Raw genomic sequence first — 15,360 nt, 5'->3', positions numbered from 1 at the left:
CCCTAGTAGGGGATGTACCAACAGTCATTATCCCAGTGATGGAGACATTGATGCCCCGGCTTCAGCCAATGAGAAATCAGCCCTGATGGAGCGCGGGGTTTGGGAGGGAGAGAAGAGGAGCTAGCAAACTTCAGACAACTTGGCCACTCAAAATGATCAAATGAGAAATACGCTTCCATTCAATAGACGGTCATTAATTGCCTACTTACAAACGATGCACTGGGGATGCAGAAATGAAACAAGATACTCTCCCCTACGCTGGGAGGATAAGTCAAACCCACAAATATTTATAATGCAAATTTTATCGTGGTAAACGTTTGGGAGGGGTTCTAGGAGAGAAAGATCATTTTCGATTGAAAATTCGAGGGGGTGGGGAGGATTATGGCAGCTCAGAAAACAGTGACAGGTTTAGATTGGCCCGACTCTAAGAGCACACGAAAAGAATTAATATGTGAGACAGCTAGAACAATTTGTGGAGGTCTTTAAATGCCAGACTAAGGAGCCTAGGGAATCTAAAGCGATTCATAGTGATAAACATTAGCGTGTTTTAATTTGAATAAGTGATACATTTCTCTTGTGTAAAACTGAGATGTCAGTTTCTTATTTCTTACTTAATTCTTACTTTTTAAAATGTCATCTCCATTTCATTCATCCATTGCCTTTTCCACTGTTAGCTCATGCCTTGAGGACTGCAATCGCCTTCTAATGGGTCTTCCTCTCCCCAGCTATCAGGCACAGTACCGCCAAGTTAACCTATGTTAAGCAAAACTCATGTTACACTCCTGTTCAAGATATTTCAGTGGACCCATATTGTCTACAGAATAAAGTCCAAACAAATTAGCCTGGCATTCAAGGCCCTTCTCAATAAAAATACAATAAATCCTTTCTGACCTTATCTCCCATGACTTCCTTTCACATACGGTACAGCCTAGCTAGAGTGGCCATTTGTCAAACACACCGTGGCCATCTTTCTGCCTGGAATCCCTTCTCCTCTTACACCCACCTACAGGAATCCTACCCACCCTTCAAGGCCCAATTGTTCTGTGAAGCCTTACCTTAATCATTCTAGCCAGAAGGGAGCTCTCTGTCATCACTCGAACACTATTTATACCAATGACAGGAAACTTACACTGCCGTATATTGTGATGACTTTGTACATGCCTTATTTCCACGATTAGACCACCAGCTCCTTAAAGGAAGGAGCCTACCCTTTCTTACCACTTTGTATCTGCTACAATACCTTAAGTAGAATAGAAACTCAATAAATATTTGTTGAATGAATGGGGTTTTGTTTTGTTCTGTTTTTTCAAGTTTCAAATACTTATTGTTATGCTTTTCAGTGGCAAAAGTACTTAAGGAACCTACCATGAATGGGGTATTAGGATATAAGCACATAATCATAGCGGGAGTGGTCCTCATCCCAGAGCATCCCTCACTATCATCATTCAGGAAGGCATCTCTTGTGGAGAAGAGGCCAGCCAACCCCATCAACTGCCGACCAACTGTCACTCACAGAGCAGACAAGCCAGCCTAGCTGAAGCAGCAAGGCATCCTGGGGGCCAGGCAGGTCAGGCCATCTCTGACCACCTTGACCATAATCTCCCCTCAGACCCTTGTGGAGATAGCCCAAGACCCAGAATCCAAGAGCGTTGGGGATGGCAATGCCTCCAGCTCAGTCCCACAGCCATCATCCTGGGAAGCCGGACGAATTGGCAGGTACAGGACTTAGCACATTATGGAAGCACTTCAAACAGTAACCAGCATCCACAGCCCTGATAACATCTTTACTACTTTGACAAAAATGTTGATAATTCCCCATTAAAATGCTGGCCATCATATACATAAAGATGATGCAGGGTAAGGTACGCTCATAAAAGAGTTAAATTCAGACCCTACCCACCTACCTTCATTATCATTAGCTCCCGTTGAAGCTTCTGGTCTTCGGCAGAACACAGGATTGTAAACTCAGCCCTTCCACAGCTGGCAGATAACTGACACCAGGGACCAGGTCAGCAGTACTGTTTTTTAAAAGCCCTTAATGCTCTACATCTGTTTATGTATCTGCAAAGTAGTTATTTTATCTTCCTTCTCCAAAAGCTTTATTGACTTTGTAAAACATACAGTGCTATTTGAGTTGTGGTTTTGTTATTTTTTTCTTTATTGTGGAATCCCTCCCATCAGTATAGATTGAGCTTGGTAGATAAGTCCTAGGAAGCTGCCTGTGATACATATATATGTATGTATGTATGTATGTATGTATGTATGATATACATATATATAGAGAGAGAGATGTAGTTATAGATATAGATATATAGATATATTTATAGATACAGATAGATATGAAAGTTAAGTGACTTGCTTGAGGTCACACAACTAATGAGTGTTAGAGGAAGAATTTTTTTTTTTGGAGACCATCAGGGTTAAGTGACTTACCTAGGATCACACAGCTAGTGAATCTAAGTATCTGAGGCTAGATTTGAACTTTCTGACTCCAGTCCTAGTGCTCTAACCATTTCACCATCTAGCTGCCCCTAGAGGCTGGATTTGAGCACAGACTCGAATCCCACATTCCAGATTCTAGACTCTCCCTCATCCTTCAGCAATTTCTCCTTTAAGGGTCACTTCCCATTTATCACCTAATTTGGATCTTGGTGGATGGTTACCCAGCAGCCCTCAAGACATTCTTCCTCCTTTCCCCATAAGTTCAATGTCTGATTTACAGTCTTTTCCTTCCCCATCACCTGCCCTCAACCTAGCAGACTTCAGTATATATGTTGATGTTTTATAAAATACTTTAGCCTCCCGATTTCTTAATCTACTCAGATCACATGATCTGTGCTTTCACTCCGTCTCAGCTACACACGGAGATGGCCACATCTTTTGTCTTAGGTGTTGTATGATTAAGAACTATGGGGGCAGCTAGGTGACGCAGTGGATAGAGCACCGGCCCTGAAGTCAGAAGGACCTGAGTTCAAATCAGGCCTCAGACCAAACACTTGACACTTACTAGCTGTGTGACTCTGGGCAAGTCACTTAACCCCAATTGCCAAAAAAACCAAAAACCAAAAACAAAACAAACAAACAAACAAAAAAACCTATGAAATGCCTTTGGAGGCAGATAGTTGGATAGATGGCTTGTTGGGCCTGGAGTAGGGAATAGCTGAGTTCAAATCAGCCCTCAGACACTAGCTGTGTGACCCTGGATAAGTCAAAAACTTCTGTTGGCCTCAGTTTCTTAAACTGTGAAATGGGAATAATAACAGCACCTTCATTGCATGATTGTTGTGAGGATTAAATGAGATAATATTAAATAAAAAGCATTTAGTAGTAGGTGCTATGTGAATGCTTATTTACTTCCCCTTCCTTTTATCAGTTCACAATTCCCTATCATGCCATTTCTTCCTGTGAACTTTACTCCTCTAAAACCAGTTCTTCAGACTCACCATGACCATTAGTCTCTCTACCCCTTAATACTTTGTGGGATCATCACCTCTACTTTGGCTACGCTGCCTCCCTTCCCAATCTTGATCCCTAGGAGAATAGGTACAAATCTACACTATCCTTTCTTTTCAGATTCCTGGTTCTCTCATCCCTTAGCTTGTCAGCCTGGGATTTGGGAGGAACCCGAGGGGCAATCTATCCCAACCTATACCTTCTCCCAGAAGCCTTCCCTGACCCCTTCACAGCCTGCAGTGATCTCTTCCTGCCCAGAATTCCTATCAATTGTCAGCTTGTAACATCTTGTATTGTGTCTTGTGTTATTCATCTTTTCATGTATGTTTTGTCTCTCCAACTTGTCTTACAACTCCAGAATGCCTTCATTATATAAAGGGGTATTTTGTATTTATCTGGGTTTGCCTTTAATTTTCTCCACCACCACCCTTCTCCACACACATATTCACTCAACTGTGTGACCTTTTCTGAATTTCCCCTGTCCCTCTACGGGATCTGTAATAAAGAAAACAGTAGCAAAAATAATCATTTCTAGTTTTGACCAAATCTGTGATTTCATTGGTATAAGGAGCTCCTGGAGAGAAACTTTTTCTTCCCATGCAGATCAGCATTTTCCCTGAAACATTATGATCTTACTAAACTGCCTGAGGCATTAAGAGGTTAAGTGACTTGTCCACACTTCAACCTAGGTCTCCCTTACTCAGAGGTTGACTCTAACCTCTGTGATACCTGCCTCTCATGAGGATAATAGTTGTCATGTATACAGCACATTATCTCATTCATTATGTGAGAAATGAAAGAGTTAAATTTCCCCATAAGTAAATAAGAAATCAGGGTAGACGGGCTAACTTCTCCGTCCAAGGGGGGAGTGATAACACCATTCTAGGCACATAATGTATGTTAGAGGTGGGGCATATAAGTAAGGGTTAGGACCAATCCTGATCCATAAGGGAGGAGTTAGGCAATTATTAACTATAAAGCTTGCCCTGGCTTCTTTTACAGCATGCATTTCTCTCCTTCCAAGGAAGTGCACCCGCATTTCATCGAAATGGCGCACTTCAACCTCTTTAATAAAAAGTCTTTGAGACACCAGTCTTCGGAACCGAGTCTGGGGTCATCTTTATAACAATTATCTCATCTGATCCTTAAAATAACCCCAGACCAAAATGAAAATGTTACTAGCCTCATTTTACAGATGAGGAAACTGATAACGCAGAGGTTAAATAATTTGCCCATTCATTTGTCACACAATTAGTATTATCATCACAGGTTTAGAGTTGAAAGAGACCTCAGAAGTTAGTTAGTTCAGCCCCATATTTTGACAGATAAGGAAACTTATCAGCAAGAGATAAGAGGCAAAGGATTTGCCCAAGGTCACACACAGAGTAAGCAGAGCGGTGGCAGCTCTGGTATTTGAACCTGAGAATCGTGATTACAAACCCAGTTCTCTTTCCATTGAACTGTAGCCGCTCACCATAATGCCCTGAACCTGGTAGGTACCTGATGAATACTAACTGAAGGACTGAATAAATGCCCCCCACTCCAAATGTCTGAGAGGTAGAACAGGAGAAGACTGCATACACGAAATGGAAAGTAAAAGAAAGCCTTTGATCAAAGCAACTGGGACTTGGGTTTTACATATTCCAAAGTTTGAATTTTCTCCATTAGCTCTTGCTTTAGGACTATGGTCCCCTCATCTGTGACTGCCTTCTGCTTTTTCTCATAATAGAGCCATCCTTGGGCCAAATGAAGAAGCAGATAAAGCTTCTCTTTGAGGATCCGATCCCTTTTCCCCACACCCAGATATCTACCTCTGCTCCCATAACCCCACTTCCCTTCCTCCATATTTTACATTGAAGACAGATTCCTAGAAAAGTTTTATGTAAGGTGTTATTTTCAACATTCAAGGGTGATAGAGTGGAAAGACAATAGGATTCTGAGCTAGAAGAGATTCCAGAGGTCATTGTGACCTGATATAGATAGTTTTATAGATAAGGAAACTCAGGCCCCAAGAAATGATGTAATTTGCCTATAGTTACATAGATAGTACAGGATAGTATCTGACCCAGGGCTGCCATGGAACTAGGAATCAGGAGACCTAGGCTTAGATGTGTGCTGGAGCCAGCTCAAACCAGAAGAGCTGATTTAAAATTTTATCTATCTCTCTATCTGTCTATCTATCTATACCTTGGAAATCAGCAAACATTACAATCTGGGCTAGATTTATGTTGTTGATTGTTCAGATTTAAGAAAATGATGAAAGATGTTAATAAGGTGGATTAAATTTAAAAGTATGTCATACATACTTTTTTTTTCTTTAATGGTTGTTGGACACTTAGCAGAACATTTACCCGTGGCTAAAGAGGAGAAAATACACATGGAGTAGTGTCTGAATCTTTTATAGATTCACAGTTTTATAGATTTGTAGTTTATGGATTTTGGATTGAGAAGGGCCATCAGAAATCACCTAGTACATTTCTTTCATTTTACTCATGGAGAAATTCATGCCTAAAGAGCTTAAGTTCCCATCAGAAGTACGCAGGCCAGTTAAGGTTTAAACCCAGGTCCTCTGACTCCAAATACAGGGCTTTTTACTATATACCATTCTCTAGAACTCATTCTTCAGTATCTGTATGTGTGTATATATATATATATATATATATATATATATATATACACACACACACACACACACACACATTATATATATAGACACACACACATATATAAATATATATATATATATATAGATCCATATTTAATGGGGGTAATCAGGGCAACCCCTATTCCAATATGATCTGATGGACTGGGAGCTGTGCCTGGCCTCTTGACAAAAGCCCATCTCTTTAATTCTTATATTTTTTCAGGTATGTTGTATAGGTATAAAACATGCAACATTATACTCTCTGAAGAAATGAAGGTGAGGAAAACCCAGAGGTCGATGGAGAGTTACATGGTGGGTTGAACAGGCTGCAACACATGACCTAGAGTCCTACAGGAGGAACAGCCATGGTATGCATGGTTAGAGAGGCTATGTATACCAAAAAGACCACAAATCCATTGGCATATAACATTGCCAATATATCTGGGTGTTTTCTCCTTTATGTGATCTTTTAAAGGACACTATATATCTTACTCTGAAATGTCAATATTCCAATGGATTCCACTTGTGATCAACGTGGGATAATTTCTCCAATAATGGTTTATACCATGATAGATCAGAAGAACAATGGGGTGGGAGGAAGGAGCCCTTAATAATGCCACTTTTCCAAGCAAACCATCAATCAGATAAGCACCCATGCTTAGCCCAATGTCCCAACTGGATTTGTCTTTCATTCTTTTTGTAAAGTATTCAGGTACTCTAAAGCTAGCAGCTATACTAGGGGGATATCATTACAGGGTTACATATTTAGCGCTAGAAGGGGCCTCAGAGACCACCTAGTCTAACTCTCATTTTACGGATGAGGGAAACAGGGACAGAGAGATCAAATGATTTGTGTAGCATCTCACAGGCAGAAGGCAACAGTGGAATTCTAACTCAGGTCTTTTGACTTATCCAATATTCTTTTTGCTTTACAGGATAGAAAGAGGGGAAGGGCTAAATGCTGTAGTGTTGAAGACAGGCACTCACAATGGAAATAAAATTGTCAAGAGACACAATCTTTTCTTCATAGGGCCTCCTCTTATAATCCATGAAGCTCCCCTCTCCTGAGTGAAAATGAGGAGTAGATAGTGAAGATGGTGAAGTAGTGACTATGAGGCTGGTAGTACCCTCAACAGTTAATAGGGAAGCTTGAAAGAGAAGAAAGTGTTAGGTGGAAAGATAATGGGTTGTGTTTTGGATATGCTCAGTTTGAGATGCCTATGGGATATTCAGTTCAAGACATTTAAAAAGCTGTTGGTGATGCTCAGGCGTGAGATATAGATATAGACCTGGGAACCATCTATATAGAGCTGACAATTGAACCCAGAGGAGCTTATGAGATCATCAAGTAAGACAATACAGATGGAAAAGAGAAGAGGACCCAGTACAAAGCCTTTGGAGATTCCAAGTGGGCATGATATTGATGTAGGTTTATGATAGGTCATTAAAGAGTGGTCATATAGGTAGGAGGAGAATGTGGAGAGTGTCAAGAAAAACCTAGAGAAGAAAGATTATCCAGGAGCGGGTGGTGATTAACACTATTATAGGCTGCAAAGTGGTCAAGAAACTTGAATATTAACAAAAGGTCATTAGATTTGGCAATCAAACGCTCACTGGTAACTTTGGACAGGGCAGTTTCAGTTGAATGATGAGCCAGATTGGAGAGGGTTGAGAGGAGAATGAGAGGAGAAGGAGTGTAGACACCTAATCTAGACAGCTTTCTTAAGGAGCTTAGCTGAGGAGGAGAGCTATGTGGTGATAACTAATGGATATGGTTGGATCAATCCAAGGTTTTTAAGGATGGAGGAGCATGGTTATGTTTGTAGACAGCCGGGAAGGAGCAAATAGATGGGGAGACATTAAATATTAGAAAAAGAATTGGGATAAGCAATCTGCTGGAGAAGAAGAGAAGGAATGGGACCAGAGGTCCATGTAGAAGGGTTGGCCATGGCAATGAGAAGGACCATCTTTTAATTCAATACTGGAATGAAGTAAGAGATAGTGGGAGAAGATGTATAAGTGATGTGAAATGATAAGTAGGGAAGATAAGGGAGTTTCCTGAAAGAAGTGAGGGCCAAAGCAAAGAATAGGGGTAGGGGAGAAAAGTGGGAAGTTTGAAGAGAGAAGAAAAGGTTTGAAACAGCCATTGTGCAGAATGGAACTATGGATCAATTAGGGAAGACAGGATGATAGCCTTGCTGCCCTCACTGATCTCATTCTGCCTGGTATTGCTATTGTTTGTATCCTTGTCTCATCTCTTCTACTTGACTATAAATTTCTTGAGAATAGGAACCAAATCAATGAATCAACAAGCAATTGATTAAGTCCTTCCAAGTGCCAGACACTACGAAAGGATCTGGGGATACAAGATTAAAAAAACCAAAACAATGAAACAATGTCTACTCTCTCTACCTCTGTCCCTCTTCTAGTATCTGGCATTACTCAAAAAGAGTTGAATTTGAATATTGAATGAACGCAGCAAATGCTTTTCTGTCTCAGGGCTCTGTGGTTGGGGTTTCCTATGCACCTTTCTAGCCTGGAGCAATCTCCAAGGCCAATTATTTGTTTTCCTACTTTCAACCCTATCTGGCACTCAGAGATGTCCAACCAAACCATTCCAGAACTTAGAATCATAGAACTTAAGAGATCAATGACCTTAGAGATCATCTAGTCCAGCTCCCTCATTTTACAGATGAGGAAACTGAGGCTCAGATGGGTGACATGACTTGTCCATGATCTTATAACCAATAAGTGATGGAGCCAGGACTCAAAGACAGGTATTCCAACTTCAGAGCCCATGGTACTTTCCGTGGCACCATCATGCTTCTTTTATAGGTAGAAAACTTCTCTCATAGTCTCCCTCCAGCTAAGGACCTTTCATCAAAACAGGGAAGATAAGAAGGCAAGAGAATATGAGAAGAAAACAAAAATGATTTTTAGCAACTGGCTGTACACTTGAGATCAGGGTTTCTGTTTAGGATCAATGTCTAGGGAGGCACACTACTACACAAGTATCCCTCTTCAGAATCTTTATTTTATTTTATTTTTAACTGACCACTGATTTCATTGGTGTAAGGAATTCTAGATAAGAAATTTTCTCTATCAAAGTAGATTGGCCCTAAAAGGTTAAGGGGTTTGCCTATGGTCTCATGGTTGTTGTCCTTCATTCTGGAAGAGGACCAAAATGACATCATTATATTGGAGTCAAGGTGCAGTCTGTCCAACTGTGGCTGATCAGACCATACGAGCTTGGAAGGCTCTACCACAGCTCAGGCGCAAATAGTTCACATGAACATTTGGAGTGGAGATGTCTTTAAATTTGCACATCTCACATTTCTTTTGAGCTGCCACAATTCTGCTTTCCTTATAGAGCATGGCACCTTTTCTGATGAGGGCACGCCATACTGGGTGGACCTGTACCAGTGTATCCCATGTCACAAAATCAATTCCAAAGTTCTTCAGAGAGACCTTGAGAATGTCCTTGCAGCACTTCTTCTGACCTCCATGTGAGAGCCTACCTTGTGTGAGTTCTCTGTAAAATAGTCTTTTAGACAAATGTACATTTGGCATTCGAACAACATGGCCAACCCATCTGAGTTGTACTCTCTGCAGTTGTTTGAATGCTTGGCAGTTTAGCTCAAGAAAGGACCTCAGTGTCTGGTACTTTATCTTGCGAGGTAATCTTCAGAATCTTACTAAGAAAATTCAAATGGAAGTGATTCAGTTTCCTGGCATGGTACTGTTATACTGTCCAGGTTTCACAGGCATACAGCAATGAGGTCAGCACAGGGCTCTGTACACTTCCAGTTTGGTAGGCAGTCTTCTCTCCCACATTTTTCCTCAGAGCCTCCCAAACACTGAGCTAGCTTTTTATGCCCCTGGAAAGTACCCTACCCAGGTAAGTGAACTTATCCACTGCATTAAAAATTGCTCCATTTCTGTAACCAAAGGTTCCATGTATAGATGATGTGGTGCTGGCTGGTGGAGAACCTCTTTTTTCTTGGTGTTAGTTGTTAGGCCAAAATTAGCACCAGCAACAGAGAACTGATCCATACTCTGTTGCACCTCAGCCTCAGAGGCTGTATTGAGTGCACAATCATCTACAAACAAAAAAAAAAAGTCATGTACCAGTCCTCCCTTCACTTTAGTCTTGGCTTGTAGCCACTTCAAGTTAAATAATTTACCATCAGTGTAGTAGCTGACCTTGATGCCATTTTTGTCCTTGTTGAAGGTGCCTGACAACATTGATAAAAACATCATGCTGAAAAGCATGGGAATAAGCACACAGTCCTACTTCACTACATTGGTGAACATCATCCATTATCCAGAACTGGGGCAAGCATGGCATCATGAAATTGATAATACTGATGAACTTCTCTGGGCAAACAAATTTTGCCACAATTTTCCATAAGCCCTCATGACTGACAGTATCAAATGATACTATGGTTCCCATAGCCAATATACATCTGAGATAGGACTTGAATGGGGCCATTCCTGATTCTCCATATGGGCTCACTGCTCAGTAAACCAAGTTGATCATAGTTATTTTATGTAAGGGTGAGGGTTGATTGAATCAACTAAACACCTCACCTCACTTAAAATAACTAATAAAATACTCTTGACCCCATAAAAATGCTTCCATTGAGTCAAGCAATCAATCAGATGGGTGAGGCAGGTCAAAACAAGACTTAGATATCACCATTGAATCAAGCAATCAAAGGCTTCTCAACTAACTATCATAGGAAGTCTGTTCTGATTGGTTGAAGGAACTTAGTTACTCTCCATACATTTTATATGAAAACAGAAAGTCACTTTACATTTGAGTTTTTGCCCCACAGTGAGAATCATTTGGAGATGGAGAAGAACACCTCTCACTCATCCCCAATATGCTGAACTTCAGAGAACTGAAGGATTTTGATTTCTTATTAATATCCTTGCGCCTCCCCAGGACAGCATTAGCTGACAGTATTTGCATTGGGAGCTGAAGATGAACCCTGAGGGAAGATAGCTTCAAGACCCTACAAGGATTCTGGCAGAGAGCTATGCCATGTTTAAGGAGAACTTCATGAATAACTGATGAGCAAAGAAAAGGTCTTCCAGCTATCAGGAGCTTTGAGTTGCCCCCTTTGCCCCATGGGCTCTCAGCCTGAGCTTGCCTTCCCCTGGACTCTGTCTACACTAGTGAGACAGGGTGTCACAGACTTTTGAGAGTATATTTGGTACTAACCATTCTTATTATACCTTCTTAGTAAATAGCCATATCGAAAAGCTAACTAAAGCTGCCTAGCTAATTGATATTAACTGATAATTCTAGGGGAAGCACACTGGTGGGGGCTTGTGCATTAGAGTATTAGACAACTATTATCCAACACCTCTAGGTTACCTACAAAGCCGTGGGGAGAGGGAACAATAGCTATCCTCTGGGGATCTGCCCTGACAGTGCAAGTGAGAGTTAGGGAGAGCAAGTTCAGAGGCTGTTATATTTAACAAAGGATAAGGGAATTGCTTTCTGAAATTTTTGCCCCAATACTAGTCCTTTAAATTTATGTTTTTATTTTTACAAGTTCCAGAAATAAGAGAGAAGCTAAGCGGTTAAAGACCTGGAACATACTGTGTGTGAGATGCAGGTACATGTAAAACAGACGTCATCGGGACCCAATACACAGTACAAGTTTTGGTGTGTGTGTGTGTGTGTGTGTGTGTGTGTGTGTGTGTATGTGTGTGTGTGTGTGTGTGTGTGGGTGTGTGTGTGTATGTGTGTGTGTGTGTGTGTGTGTAAGAGAGAGAGACAGAGAGACAAAGACAGAGACAGAGAGAGATAGACACAGATAGAGATAGAGAATAACACAGACAGAGGTAGACAGAGATAGACACAGTGACAGAGATAGACACAGTGACAAAGAAAGAAAATGAAAATGACCTAATTAAAGCTGGACTCGTTCAGTGATACTGTGATATTACTGCTGTGCCCTAAAGGAATGCTTCTCTCCTTCCTTGGCATAGTCATGTGAATTCTGAACTCTCAAGAGTTCATTTCTTGAGTTTTCGATGCAGACACACTGGGTTCAGCATCCCCTGGCATGTTACACCTATTAAGGAGCTTCCTTATTGCCCACTAGGTGGCATTAGCTGCCCCGGTTCTTGGGGGGCAGGGTACATTTGTTTCTGGCAATAGCTTGTAAGTCAGACAACAGCTCAGTGGTTATATATTCAGCAGGTTCTCAATTCCTGAACTCTCTGTGTCTGTGTCTCTGTCTCTGTCTCTGTGATGAGTTCAGGATGCACCCCAAGAATGTTGGGGTGCCATCTGAATTGATGAGGAAGAGACATGCAGTTCCTATTGTCCTGAAAGAATTCATTCTGACAGTCTCCAAGTTAAAGAAAGGCATTTATTGGGGTGATGTGCCCAAGTGGGCCTGCTTCCATGTGGGAGAGACAGAGCATAGGTGGCAGGCCCTGCTCCCTTAGAGAGCAGAGCGGCCCCTGCTTCCTGTAGGAGGCAAAAGCCATTATTGGGGTTAGGTGGCTGGTTTATATACAATTATATGGAATAGGGGGGAAAGGGACAAGAGAATGGGAGGAGCAAGCACTGCTCCAAAATGCCTGGGATATCAGGTAGTCATACAGATGAGCAAAGAGAAAAGGAGAGGAGAGGGGAAGAGTTGTTCTGGAATTGGGGGTGCTTTGTAAAAGCACACAGGTAAGTCCATGGGTGGGGGTCGGGCTTCGATGCATAGTCTTCTTTGATTACTTTTCTGCCTGGTCACATCCTGCATCTTATCTCATATCTCAAACATCCTGCTGGCTTCATCTGCCTCAAGCACTCCTTTCTACCTCTTCATCTATCTCTCTGTTTCCAACTTCTCTGTTTCTCTCTGTCTCTCTCTGTTTTTCTCTCTCTCAAAAAGCTCATGATGTCCCCTCTCTGTTTGTTAGTTAGTGGGCTGACAGAGAAAAGGTTGAAAAATGCTTTTTTGGTTGCCATGGGGCAGGAGAATTTCCTACCTACCTCCCCTCCACCCCACTCCCACTCCCATAGAGATGACCAGTTCACAGGCACTGGCTCTGCAGAGGGTGTGGGCAGCAAAGGGTGTCACCCTGCCTTTATGAGCAATCACCGCTCACAATGCACAGCCCTGCATACAATGTTTGGAGGAGTGGATTAACCTTTGAGGAGAGTTTTAGAACTCTTAGTTCTGAGCAAAAAGGGAGAAGGAACAGAGAAAGCTGAGAGGGAAAGATTTATGAGGGAGAAAGAAGCACACACACATACAAAAGGGAAATTAGCAAGCAAGCAGAATATTAAAAAAGACAGCTACATACTATGCATAATAATAAAGTTTCCATGACTTCTCTTGGCTCAGGTTGGTTTCTTCAATAATATAAGGCAACTTTCCTGCCCTATACTTATAGGTAGATTGAAAGACCACGTGATTCTACATTGAAGTCCCAATGATTCCTGGCTTTGGTGGGGATGATAAATAGGCTTCAGGGACATATTCAGATATTATAAGATGTACGGTCATTGGAATCAATTAGGCAGATTCTCAGACTTGGTCATCTCTGGGTACCATTCAAAGATGGCATTATACCCTCTTTGGTTGAGTTTCAGACATTTTGTCTCCCTGCCTCCAGCCTCTTCCTATTGTAATCCATCCTACACACCACCATGAAATCAATTTTTTTTTAAAGCACACTTTTGATCATGTTAAAAACCTTCAGTCTCTCCCCATTGCTTAGAGTTATAATATATTTTTTATTTTGGCATTTGAAGAACTCCATATTCTGTCCCTTTTTACCCACATTCATTCATTCATTGAACAATTTCTTGCTAAGTATTGACACTGTCAGGGCTTCTTAAACTTTTTCTACTCGAAAACGTCTCAGCGCTTCTTAAACTGTGGATCAAGATCATACGGGGTTTTGACCCACAGTTTAAGAAGCGTGAAGAGATTAAAAATTTTGATAAGGCCTACTCCATATTTTCATGGAGTCTACAATCCTAGTAGAGGGATAAGACACAAATACAAATAAGTATAAACATATTGTTTCCTATTGAGTATATTTGTGAATTGCAAGATAAAGTGCCACTGGATGTCTGAGGGAGACAGTCATTTCCAACTAGGGAATCAACAAAGAAGAAAGGTAGCACTTGAGTTGGGCTCTGAAGGATGTGGGGATTCACCAGCTCTATCTACCATGAGAAGCAGGGTGTAGTAGTGGTTAGAGAGAAAGTCTTGGAGAACAGAAAGACCTGGTTCAAATCTTGCCTCTGACACATATTTGCTGTGTGACCCTAGCAACTTGCTTGACTTCCCAGTGCCCCCAGGCAATTCCTTAAAATGGTAAATTATAGAGAAAGCTTGGGTCTGTCTTGCAAGCAGAGGTTCCTTACCAGGAGCTCACTACATTGTTGAAATCAAAGATCAGGTTCTTGCTCAGATTAGATTTGTTCTGCTTGACCCTAAAGGGTATAACTAGAATCAACACGTCGAAGTTTCAATTTGATAAATTGAGGCTCGATATCAGAAAATCCTTCCTATATGTCACATATTCCCAATTACACTTGGTTGTTCCTTGAAGATAGAGACCATTTCTTATACTTCTCTCACATCTATCTCCAAAACATCTGCATCTGGCACAATACAGCATCAAGAAAATTTGGCAACGTGCATAAATTTCGCAATGTGCTTAAGTGAGCACAGGCTGCCATTTTAAGATTCACACACATTCTTTTTTTTTTTTTTTAGGTAAAAAGCCCAAATACTACTTATTGGGGAAAAAAATGGATGAAGAAAAATCTGCAAACACCTTCACATGCCAAGAGAAAAAATTTAGAATGCATGCCCATACTCAGGGGTGTGCTGTTAAATGTTTAACAGCTGAGTTCTCCAGGAAAAAAAGACGTTCACACACTTTTAAGTTTATTCTGCATTAACGCTTTGCTAAGTCTAGACAATCAACAAAATAATGAATCAGGCTCTAATTTATAGTTTGCCAATTTCTAATATGCAAATGCCCACCTTGAAAATATAATAATGGGCTCTTGTAAGCTGGTAAGAGCTGGCTCCAGCACACCCCAGCCCATACTGTCCTAATGGCTACCATCATTTCACTGTTCCATCTAGTGACTGAAGTTATCTAGCTGGAGCTGGACATTTTAGTTCCATTAAACCTAATTTCCTAAGGTTAGTTTTAAAAACTTCTTTGACTATTAAAAAAAATACCACTAACCTCAAAGATCACACATTAGAATTGATAGA

Source organism: Vombatus ursinus, unplaced genomic scaffold (genome assembly GCF_900497805.2).
Source record: "Vombatus ursinus unplaced genomic scaffold, bare-nosed wombat genome assembly UNPS02014768.1, whole genome shotgun sequence".
NCBI classification, from domain to species: Eukaryota; Metazoa; Chordata; class Mammalia; order Diprotodontia; family Vombatidae; genus Vombatus; species Vombatus ursinus.
This window is presented reverse-complemented; position numbering follows the sequence as displayed.